This window comes from Thamnophis elegans, chromosome 1, assembly GCF_009769535.1.
Source record: "Thamnophis elegans isolate rThaEle1 chromosome 1, rThaEle1.pri, whole genome shotgun sequence".
In the NCBI taxonomy this organism is placed as follows: domain Eukaryota; kingdom Metazoa; phylum Chordata; class Lepidosauria; order Squamata; family Colubridae; genus Thamnophis; species Thamnophis elegans.
The window spans coordinates 112012298-112022103 of NC_045541.1; the positions used below are offsets into that span (position 1 = coordinate 112012298).

The following is a 9806-nucleotide window of genomic DNA, read 5'->3' on the forward strand; positions in this document are numbered from 1 at the left end:
ATCACACACACCAGATTAAAGAAGGGTGATTTACAGTGGACAGTCTTAAGAGCTCCACCATGACTGGAGGCAGGTCAGGTGAGTGTGCCATCATGACTGATTCACTTTGGTCAGGTAAAGCCCCAAGTGATTTAATGCCACCGGTGCTCTTCTTTATCCCTCAGCCAGGATCCATTCTGAACTCATGTCCAGAAATGTTCGGAGGAAAGGATGATGTCATCTTGTCAGGTCTACAAAGAGCTCCACTGCCTTGGATGCCAATCAGGCACAGGGATCGTTGGCTGGGAATGGCAGAAATTACAGGACAACACTCTTGGCTGGGCAGTATGGGCACTGTTAGCACAAAGCATCTAGAAAGCTCCTGTTTGGTGAGGGCTGCTTTAATAGAAAAGGAACAGAAAAAAAACCAACACAACGGACATGGTTTCCTTTTTCAGCATATGAGTAAGCTTTTTCAAGCTTCCTTTTTTCCTAAACTGTAAAAAGAGGCTACTCAACCAGCACTGCATCTGAAACAACAAAAAGCAAGGATGGATGTTGTCCTAAATCTCAGAATTTAATGCCAATCTTGTTTCACAGAAGGAAGTACAGGTGTGCCAAAATCCAGAAAGTTAGCAAAGGCATGAGATTGCCATCAGTCTTGTGGCCTCTCCTGCTATGGGAGTCCGGTGAGATTGCTTCTTCAGATTGACCCCTCACTGCACATTGCCTATAGCAGAGTTGTCAAACTCACAGGCCACGGGCCGGATGCCTCACATGCTGGCCACACCCACACCCAGTTTAGTAAAGTGGGGAAAAGTCTCTATACGTCAAGTGGCACCTCTGTGATGATGCGAGTTTGGCACCCCTGACCTATAGCATAACATCATGTCATGCTTGGTTGGGGTTAGACTTTCCTTTTAAAGGAAAGAAACATGGAACAAGGCTGGGAGCCATTGCCCTACCTGTGGGCAGGAGTGGGTTCCGGCAGGCACTACTGCCGGGTTACTCATGTGCATGCCCTGCATGTGTGCTTTGTGTGTGCTTGATGCACACTGTGCGTGCATGCACAGTACAATTTAAATTGTTCTGTGCATGCACAGAACTCAAAAACAAGATGGCGATGCCCGGAGAACCGGTTTGGGGGCGTGGCAGGCCTTGGTCGTTCCCAGTTCCAGCGACCCTGGCCGCCAAACCACTACCGGTTCGGTTGAACCAGCTGAACCAGTAGGAACCCACCACTGCCTGTGGGGGCCAGTGGTGGAGAAGCAGTCAAGGGTTTTAGAAAGTATATTGACTTCAATATGTGATAAATAAGCAACTAATAAGCAAACATAAAGCATGCTGAAGAACAGAACTTCTACGCAACACAGTAGCTGACTCAACAGCATACACTAGGCTAAAATGTGGTTAGCTAGTTTGTGATTTATTGTAGGTTATGTTATATGGGTTGAGATAATATGGCTAGAATACAGCTCAATGTACTGTATGACCCCAGGCAACCTCACTAGTATTTTAGCACTTATAACAGAGGTGGGTTCCTACCAGTTCGCACCTATTCGGTAGAACCGGTTCATCAAATCTACCGAACCGGTTAGAAGAGGTTCCACCACTGGACCCGGAAAGCAGGCCACACCTACAGAAGAGGTTCCAAATTTTTTGGAAACCCACCACTAGTCCTTGGATATGATTATTCTACACTATCATGCTCATATTTATAAAACTCAGTGCCTCTGTGAAAGGTAAGGATGACTACTGCGTTTGTGGTGCAATCAGAACATTGCGTGTGTTGAAGTTATTTTAACGCAAACCAAAGATGCCTTTTAAAAAACAAGTTTACATCATGTTCTTATGCATGCCAGTGCTGTGTGTGAGGTAATTTAAGGTGGTTCTGACAAGTGTCGTCGGCATCTTCATATCCGGTCACATGGGTGGCAAGCCACTCCCATCCGGTCACATGGGTGGCAAGCCACTCCCACAAAGGAGGCCACACCCACAGAGTAGGTTCGAACAATTTTTGAAACCCACCACTGCCTTATAAGATCTAGTTTGGCTCTGAGTTGAATGCTAAAAGAAATCCTTCCTATAAACCCATCTTCATGCAATCATGGAAATCATGCACAAGGCAAGCGGTCTATTTAAATACCAAGAGTATTTAGATCAGCTTTTCCGGGCCAAGGAATTTGAAGTCAGTTGGGTTACTAAGAAGCAATAGGTTCCACTGTCACAGAGAGCTGAGTTAGAGAATGATCAAGATAAAGGTGCTCTTGAGTTGCATTAAATTCCTATCAGTTTAGAAATGGCCTATGAACAAATGTACTGTGTATCATAGGCTCTGATCAGCACAGCTAACAGATTGTAATCTAATCTATTATGGATACCCAGCCCATGTGGTTAATTTGGGATTCTGCAATCATGCAAACTCAAAATAAATGAGTTAATTGAATAAACGATGGGTTAGTTAATGATGGGTAAGTAAGCCTTGAGAGAAGATCTGGAGGTGTAGTCTTTCCTCCCTGGCATTTCCAACTCCTTGTTGCCGCTTGTCTCTTTTGACAACTGATCCTTCTTTAGATAAACTCTTTCAACTGGAACGGATTGCTTTACAGCAGCCTGGAAGGGGATGGCTGGTGATAACTGAGAAAGATCAAATGCTCAGCTCCGGCACTGTTCTCAGGCTGAGCCACCATGCAGAAAATCCTGGCCTCCTCCTGCAACAAGGGAGGCTGCTTGCTCCTACAACAGAACAGAAGGGATTATTAGCGGAAAAGGGAGGGAGAGAGGGAGGGAGGGAGGGAGTCTCTTGAAAGTAATCCAGCATCTTGCATTCCGAGAGAATGCCTGCCGGTGTCTTCGCAAGCCCTCAGCCCAACTACCTTTTGCCCTGTCCACATGGAGAATATGATTCTATGGATGAATACTTACCTACACGTAGGTAAAAGACACCCCAAAAGTACACATACAGTATAAACTGTGTGAAACCAGGCTTAATAGCAGTGACTGTGAGAGGGATCTTGCAGTCTTAGCGGACAACCAGCTAAATATGAGCTAGTAGTGTACAGCGGCAGTCAAAAAAGTCCTAAATTGCATTAACAGAGGGATACAATCAAGATCAAGTGAGGTACTAATACTACTCTATAAAGTCTTAGTAAGACCACACCTAGAGTACTGCATTCAGTTTTGGTCGCCACACTATTAAAAAGATGTTGAGACTCTAAACAAAATGCAGAGAAGAGCAACCAGGATGATTAGGTGATTGGAGACTAAAACATATGAAGAATGGTTATAGGAACTGGGCATGGCTACTCTGTGAAGAGAAGGACCAGAGAAGACATGATAGCAGTGTTCCAATATTTGAGGGGCTACCACGGAGATGAGGGGGTCAAGCTATTTTCCAAAGCACCTGAAGGCCGGACAAGGAATAATGGATGGAAACTGATCAAGGAGAGATTCAACCTAGAAATAAGGAGGAACTTTCTTTCCATCAACCCATGGAACAGATTTTGCCTTTGGAAGTTCTGGGGGCTTCATCACTTGAGACTTTCAAGAAGAGACTGGACTGCCATTTGTCAGAAATGGTGTAGGGTCTCCTTCTTGAGTGGGGGTTTGGACTAGATGACCTATACCAGTGATGGCGAACCTTTTTCGCCTCGAGTGCCAAAACCATGCGCATGCGCGCTATCATGTGTACTTGTGTGCCCACCCCTATAATTTAGTGCCACCCGCACAGTGTTCCTGCAAATGCATGTGTGACACACACACACACCACTGCCCTGCACATACGTGCATGGCTTTCTTGGAGCCTAGGGAGGGCTCTCCAGTGGCCAGAAACATCCAGTTTTCTGACTTCCGGTGGGCCCGGTAGGTCCTTTTTTCACCCCAGGCTCCAAAGCCTTTCTAGGAGCCTGGGGAGGGTAAAAACAGCCTCCCCCACTCCCCTGGAGGTCAGAAGAGGCCCATTCTCTGATTTCTGCTTTGCACATTGGGCAAACTGAAGCTTCCGGAGGGTGAAAAACAGCCCAATGTGCAAACCAGAAGTCGGAAAACGGGGCATTTCTGGCCTCTGGAGGGTGAAAATCAAGGACGAAAATCAGCTGGCCAGTGCACGCATGTGTGCTAGAGCTGACAGGGCAACGCCTCACATGCCCTTAGAAATGGCTCAGGTGGCACGCATGCCATAGGTTCACCATCACGGGCCTATACAGTCCCTTCCAACTCTGTTAATCTGAATTGGAAAGCAGCTAATAATTTCATGAATAACCACAGAAATGGAATTCTGAAACTGACTCCTGTTAGCTGTATGGGAAGAAAGTGGCAGCAGAGCTCCAAGAAATAAATGCCCTGGAATTGCCAGGGCTCAAAGGCAGCCTTTCTAGAAATGGATCATAAGGTGCAGGAGAGCATGCCAAAGCTTGGAAAGCTTTCAAGTTCAGATATACATGTCCCCCAAATGAGTTGTCCTTCTTTTCTTGCTTCTACTTCCCTCCCAGCTCTCCCACCCCCCTCCTTTTGTTGCTCTCCATTGTGCTTGCTCTTTAGTTTTATTACTAGGCGGCTGTATCAGCACCTTTTCTTTTCCTCTAATATTTTAACAAAGCCAGAGAACATTGCAAAATAAAGTTGCGGTAACTTCTAGCATCTTGATTCCTCCAGTGACCTCCGTGCCAGAGTTTTTTTTAAAAAACTTTTCAAGTCCATGTAATCTCTGCATAATAAACTTCTGTTTCTTTTAAAAATGGGGGAAGGAAAATGTTTTCATTGTACTCCTTGTGTTATCCTATATTTAATATATTATATACATTAATGGATAATAAATTTGCACTCATTTGGAGTGAGTGAAAATGCTGCAGTGCATCTGAATCTTTATACATTCCAAAAATTAAAATTTAATCAGAAGAAAAAGAGAAAGAGGCTATATTAGTGCTGATGCTTATTTAAAAAGCAAATGTAAATAATAAGAGAGTTCCAGGAAGAAGGGGAAGAAGGAGAAACAAGGAGCTAAAGAAACTGGTGACCAGCCATATAATGTGGCCAGCAATTTGAATGGATATTCCGGGGTATCTTACCTAGGAATGATTTGGGGCTGCTGGTACCGCTAGGTTTCCATGACAGTTATCTGATTCTCAGTTTTGGCCAGAGACATTCAATATCATTAAATAAAAATTATCCACACGTGCATGGTGATGTGTGTAGACCTTCTTCATAACTTGTTTGTTCACTCATTTCTTCAAGGTAACGCTGACCTAATCTCCAGCTCCTTCTGGGCCTCTATGCTCTTACTGAGAATAAAAAAAGATGAAACATGAGAGATTTCCTGGCACCCTTCTCTTTGATTAAAAGGAGCAGTGCCTGGGCACAAATCTGTTGCAATTGGAGGAGTCATATTCATAATCATGCCCATAAATCTGCTATGACCTGCTGTGAAAAAGAAGACAGGTATCAACAGCTACATAATCGTAACCAGACTGGAGAAGAATGATAACTGTTGCAGTTTAATTGCTCTGGAGAATAGAAGGACGAGAAATTGTATCCTCCATCCCTAAACCCTTCATTACTTGGCAGTCAATGCTTAGTGCAAGAATATAATAGCAATAGCACTTAGACTTATATACCACTTTATAGTGCTTTACAGCCCTCTCTAAGGGGTTTACAGAGTCAGCACTTTGCTCCCAATAATTTTACCCACCTCGGAAGGATGAAGGCTGAGTCAACCTTGAACCTGATGAACTGCCAAATTGCAGGCAGCAGAAGTAGCCTGCAGTACTGCACTCTAACCACTGAGGCTCATAATGAAACAGCCTTCTAAAGTCTGATGCCTATAATATAATAGACCAATACCCATAAAGAGCCGAGGTGGCACAGTGGTTACGGTGCAGTACTGCAGGCCACTTCAGCTGACTGTTATCTGCAGTTCAGCAGTTCTAATCTCACCGGCTCAAGGTTGACTCAGCCTTCCATCCTTCCGAGGTGGGTGAAATGAGGACCCAGGCTGTGGGGGCGATATGCTGACTCTGTAAACCGCTTAGAGAGGGCTGAAAGCCCTATGAAGCGGTATATAAGTCTAACTGCTATTGCTATTGCTATTGCTAATATTCTCAGTCATCTGTTATCATCACTGTATTCTTGTCAAATTTTCAGGATATATAAATTCCCTAATAAGAAATCCTAAAACACAGAATTAATCTATTAAAAGTTAAAGTATCAGCAGTGGGCCTCTAACAGAATGACAATAATGGCAAAAAAATAGCAAGTTTAAAACCATCTAAATACTGAATACGGTTTTAAAAAGTTTTTCCTAAAGGCCAACAGATGGTATGAATTTCTCCAAAAGGAGCATTTCCTCATTCCTCTCTTGCCCAGACCAGATCCTGCCCATAATTTGCACAAACTGTTTTTTTTGTGTGTGTGTGTGATAGACAAAGAGTGCAGGATCTCAGACAGCAGTTGCAGAGATTCAACAGAGATACGGAGGTGTAAGCATGATAGTCAAATGAGATTTTAATCATTCCTGTATAATTAAAATCTCAAAGCTGTTGATCACTAGGCATCCACTTCCATCATGAAAAGAAAAAAAACCTAGAAAGCTTTTAATATATTCACACACACAAACACACACCTTATCTAAGGTCTAGTTATAGTATATTGTTTATGGAATAAGGTCTTCCAGGAAGGAAAGGCCTTTCTCTCCCCTTCATAAAATATTTTATTTCAAAGAAGGATAAGATAACCTAGGCAGCTTGCCTTACATTAATCAGCTTTTTAAGACTGTATCATGCCTCCCTCTCCCTTTGTAAACTTTTCAGCCTTATCAAACTAGCTGTTTAAAACACACACACAACACACAAACTATTTAACCAACCTTTTTTTCTCCATAATCTCACACATTATCCTGAAACTCATACTGCTGGTAAACATTCATGTGTCCGAGCAATAGGGAGGAATCAACGGGAAAGAGTTTACTAATGAAACTGCAGACAGAACAGTGTGTGAAAAAGCAACGACAATAGCAGGAGCTCAGTTTCAAATGCCCTTTCTGTTAAGAAATGCAGATTGAGACAGAAATTATGGTAGTATCAGTTTAAAAAAGGCAAACAAGCATCAAAATGAAACAAATGATTTCCCTGCTTCTCAACTTTGTTTCTGAGGTTTCTAAAACCAAATCCTTCAACAGAAGTATGGGAAAAACATTTTTAAAAAAGTGAATTCATCTTCTTAATGTTCTTTCAACAGGAAAAGTAGTCTTCTCTTATCTAATCCTATTCAATTTTTGAACAAATGTATGGATAAAGTAAAGCTGGATCATCACATTAACTGTCTGCATTTGGGACAAATTTCTGAAGGAGCCAATTTTGTAACCATTTTTCATTCAATATAAAACAATCTCCAGTTTTACAGGAAGAATGGGATTTGTTTTCTAAAATGTATGATGTGTCTGAAGAATCTTTGCTAACATTGTGTTATGTATACCAAAACTTCAAGCTCTTTAAAGTGTAGAATTTTCTTCAGCATTCTCAGAATAGTCCATGTGATCAAGTAAAGTTGTGTGATCACAAGGTCAGTCCAGAAAGTATGTAGAAAGAGATCTCTGTTCTCCAGAAAACTGATACTTTTCTAATCATACTGAACTTTTTAAAAGTTAAAGAAGGATGAAAAGATCCCTTGGCTTCTTTATGCTTCACAATATTAAATGAAAACTGTCTCATTGTGGATTTTTCCCCAAGGACAGAAGAACATTAATACCCAAAGTTTGTTCTTGATGGGTTGCATAATAAAATTCTTTTTTATCTACTCATTGTAGAGGTGTAAATTTTTCTTCAGATATGTACTCAGTAATCTAAATATATGTTACAGAGTCAAACTGAATATTTTTGGGGGCTACACAGTAAGAAAGGAACTACATATTTAATTATTTGCATATCTCCCTTAGAGATATACAAATCTTCCCTGCAAAGCTGCTCTAAGTCACACCAGGGGGGCAACTTACAAGTTAAAGAGCATAAGAGGCAGAGTCAAATCAGGGGATTGATACAGGACCCTTAAGCAGAAATTTTAAAAAAATAAGTCTTATTGATGGCTAAGTGAGGGTTTGTTTGTTTTTTCACAGAAAGCAGTTTAACACAAGCACAATGAATGGTTGTAAGATTCACAGTTATAGAAAAACAATGGAATTCACTATGGGCCAAGCAATATTTTAAGACTCTTGAATTTTGTAAGTGACATCTTCAAATTGTCAAAATGAGATGTGTTAATAAATGTTTCCCCTGCTCTGTTGGAAGGAAGAGCAGAAAGAGGCACTATAACAAGATACATTAAAAAAAACTTTGTAAATGTGCCTTTATGTTCAATTTATATATAATTCAGCCATTTCTGCAAACTTCTGCATTGTTGATGCTTCTCTTTATATTTGGGAATGATGAAAAATATACTTTGTTAGCAAATGTGGATTGTCAGAAGCTACTACAAGCTCAAGATACATATTGCTGTGCTTCACACTTTTTGTACTTATTGCATCAAAGTTCTTGATTCTGCTTTTGACTGGAAGTGAAAATGCTGAAATGTCAAAAGCTGTTTAGTGATATTTGTCATTGAGACAGGGGAAGTACCATAAAAAGATACTGTATGCCAGGTCGACGTTCTTCCAATTGTTGGATTTCAAATCCCCTAAATGCCATCTAGAAAACCCATAGGGCCAGAGATGGCACGCAGAGCCTTGTCTGTGGGCATACTCGCTGTCATCAGCTGCTCTTCTGAGTTCCATTGCATGCATGCACATTGGGCAACTGCTCTTTTCTGGGTTCCGGTGCTCTGGCACACGAGCATGTGCGCACTTCAGTTTCAGCACTCAATGCTGAAATGGTTAACTATCATTGCCATAGGAATTGTAGTCTGAAATATCTGAAGATTCCATCTTGTGGAAGGTTGGTTTACTGTGAGGCACATCTCCCTAGGATTGTCAAAAGTAGTGATGGTAGGGACATCATTGATGTTAGTATTCCAGCATTGAATTCTAAAATTCCCTCCTGCTCTAAAAGCAATTAACCTAAACTACCTTATTGATATATAGTTATAGATGCAACTCCCCTTGTAATCTCCAAAGAGAATAAAACCTTGCTGGCATTTGTTGGAGAAACATTCTCTTTAGAATAGAACCAGCCAGCCCGTATTGTTTCCATTTGGAAAAGAGAAGACCAAAGACTTCTGACATTTTGTAATATTTGGTTTGCTTTGTTTTAGTTGCTAAAGTTTCTTCACTTGTTTGGCTGTTACACTTCTTAAAGCAGTGGTTCTCAACCTGTGGGTCGGGACCTCTTTGGGGGTCGAACGATCCTTTCACAGGGGTTGCCTAAGACCATTGGAAAACACATATTTTCAATAGTCTTAGGAACCGAGGCACCAATTTTATGATTGGGGGTCACCACAACATGAGGAACTGTATTAAAGGGTCGTGGCATTGGGAAGGTTGACAACCACTGTCTTAGAGGCTTTCAGTATCATCAACCATGGTATTCGTCTGCTAAGGTTGCCTGAGTTAAAGGTTGATAAACCTATTTTGCAGTAATTCCATTTAGACCTGCATAGTTGTCTTCAAGTGGTGATGGGGGAAGATTTCCATTCAACCTCATCGCATTTCATTAATTTTCACTTGATTCCCTTCAACTGTCTAATGTAAAAGTGCTGGTGGAGGTCATTTGGAAATTTACAGTGAATTGTAGTGAGTATGAGATGACTCACAACTCTGTCTTTTTAATTATGTGTATATGTTATGTATTAATATATGCTAATATATTATAAGCATATTAATAATTTTATTATTGGTTTGTCTAACC

General features: G+C 41.3%; 1 long non-coding RNA gene across 1 annotated transcript; it reads right to left on the reverse strand.

The window, feature by feature from the left end:
* Positions 1-1963: 1963 nt before the first annotated feature.
* Positions 1964-7111, reverse strand: LOC116517061. The gene is made up of 3 exons (XR_004256417.1): positions 6839-7111; positions 5046-5258; positions 1964-2715 (listed from the first exon to the last, which is right to left on the reverse strand). It is a non-coding gene; the product is annotated as an uncharacterized LOC116517061 (long non-coding RNA).
* Positions 7112-9806: the final 2695 nt, after the last annotated feature.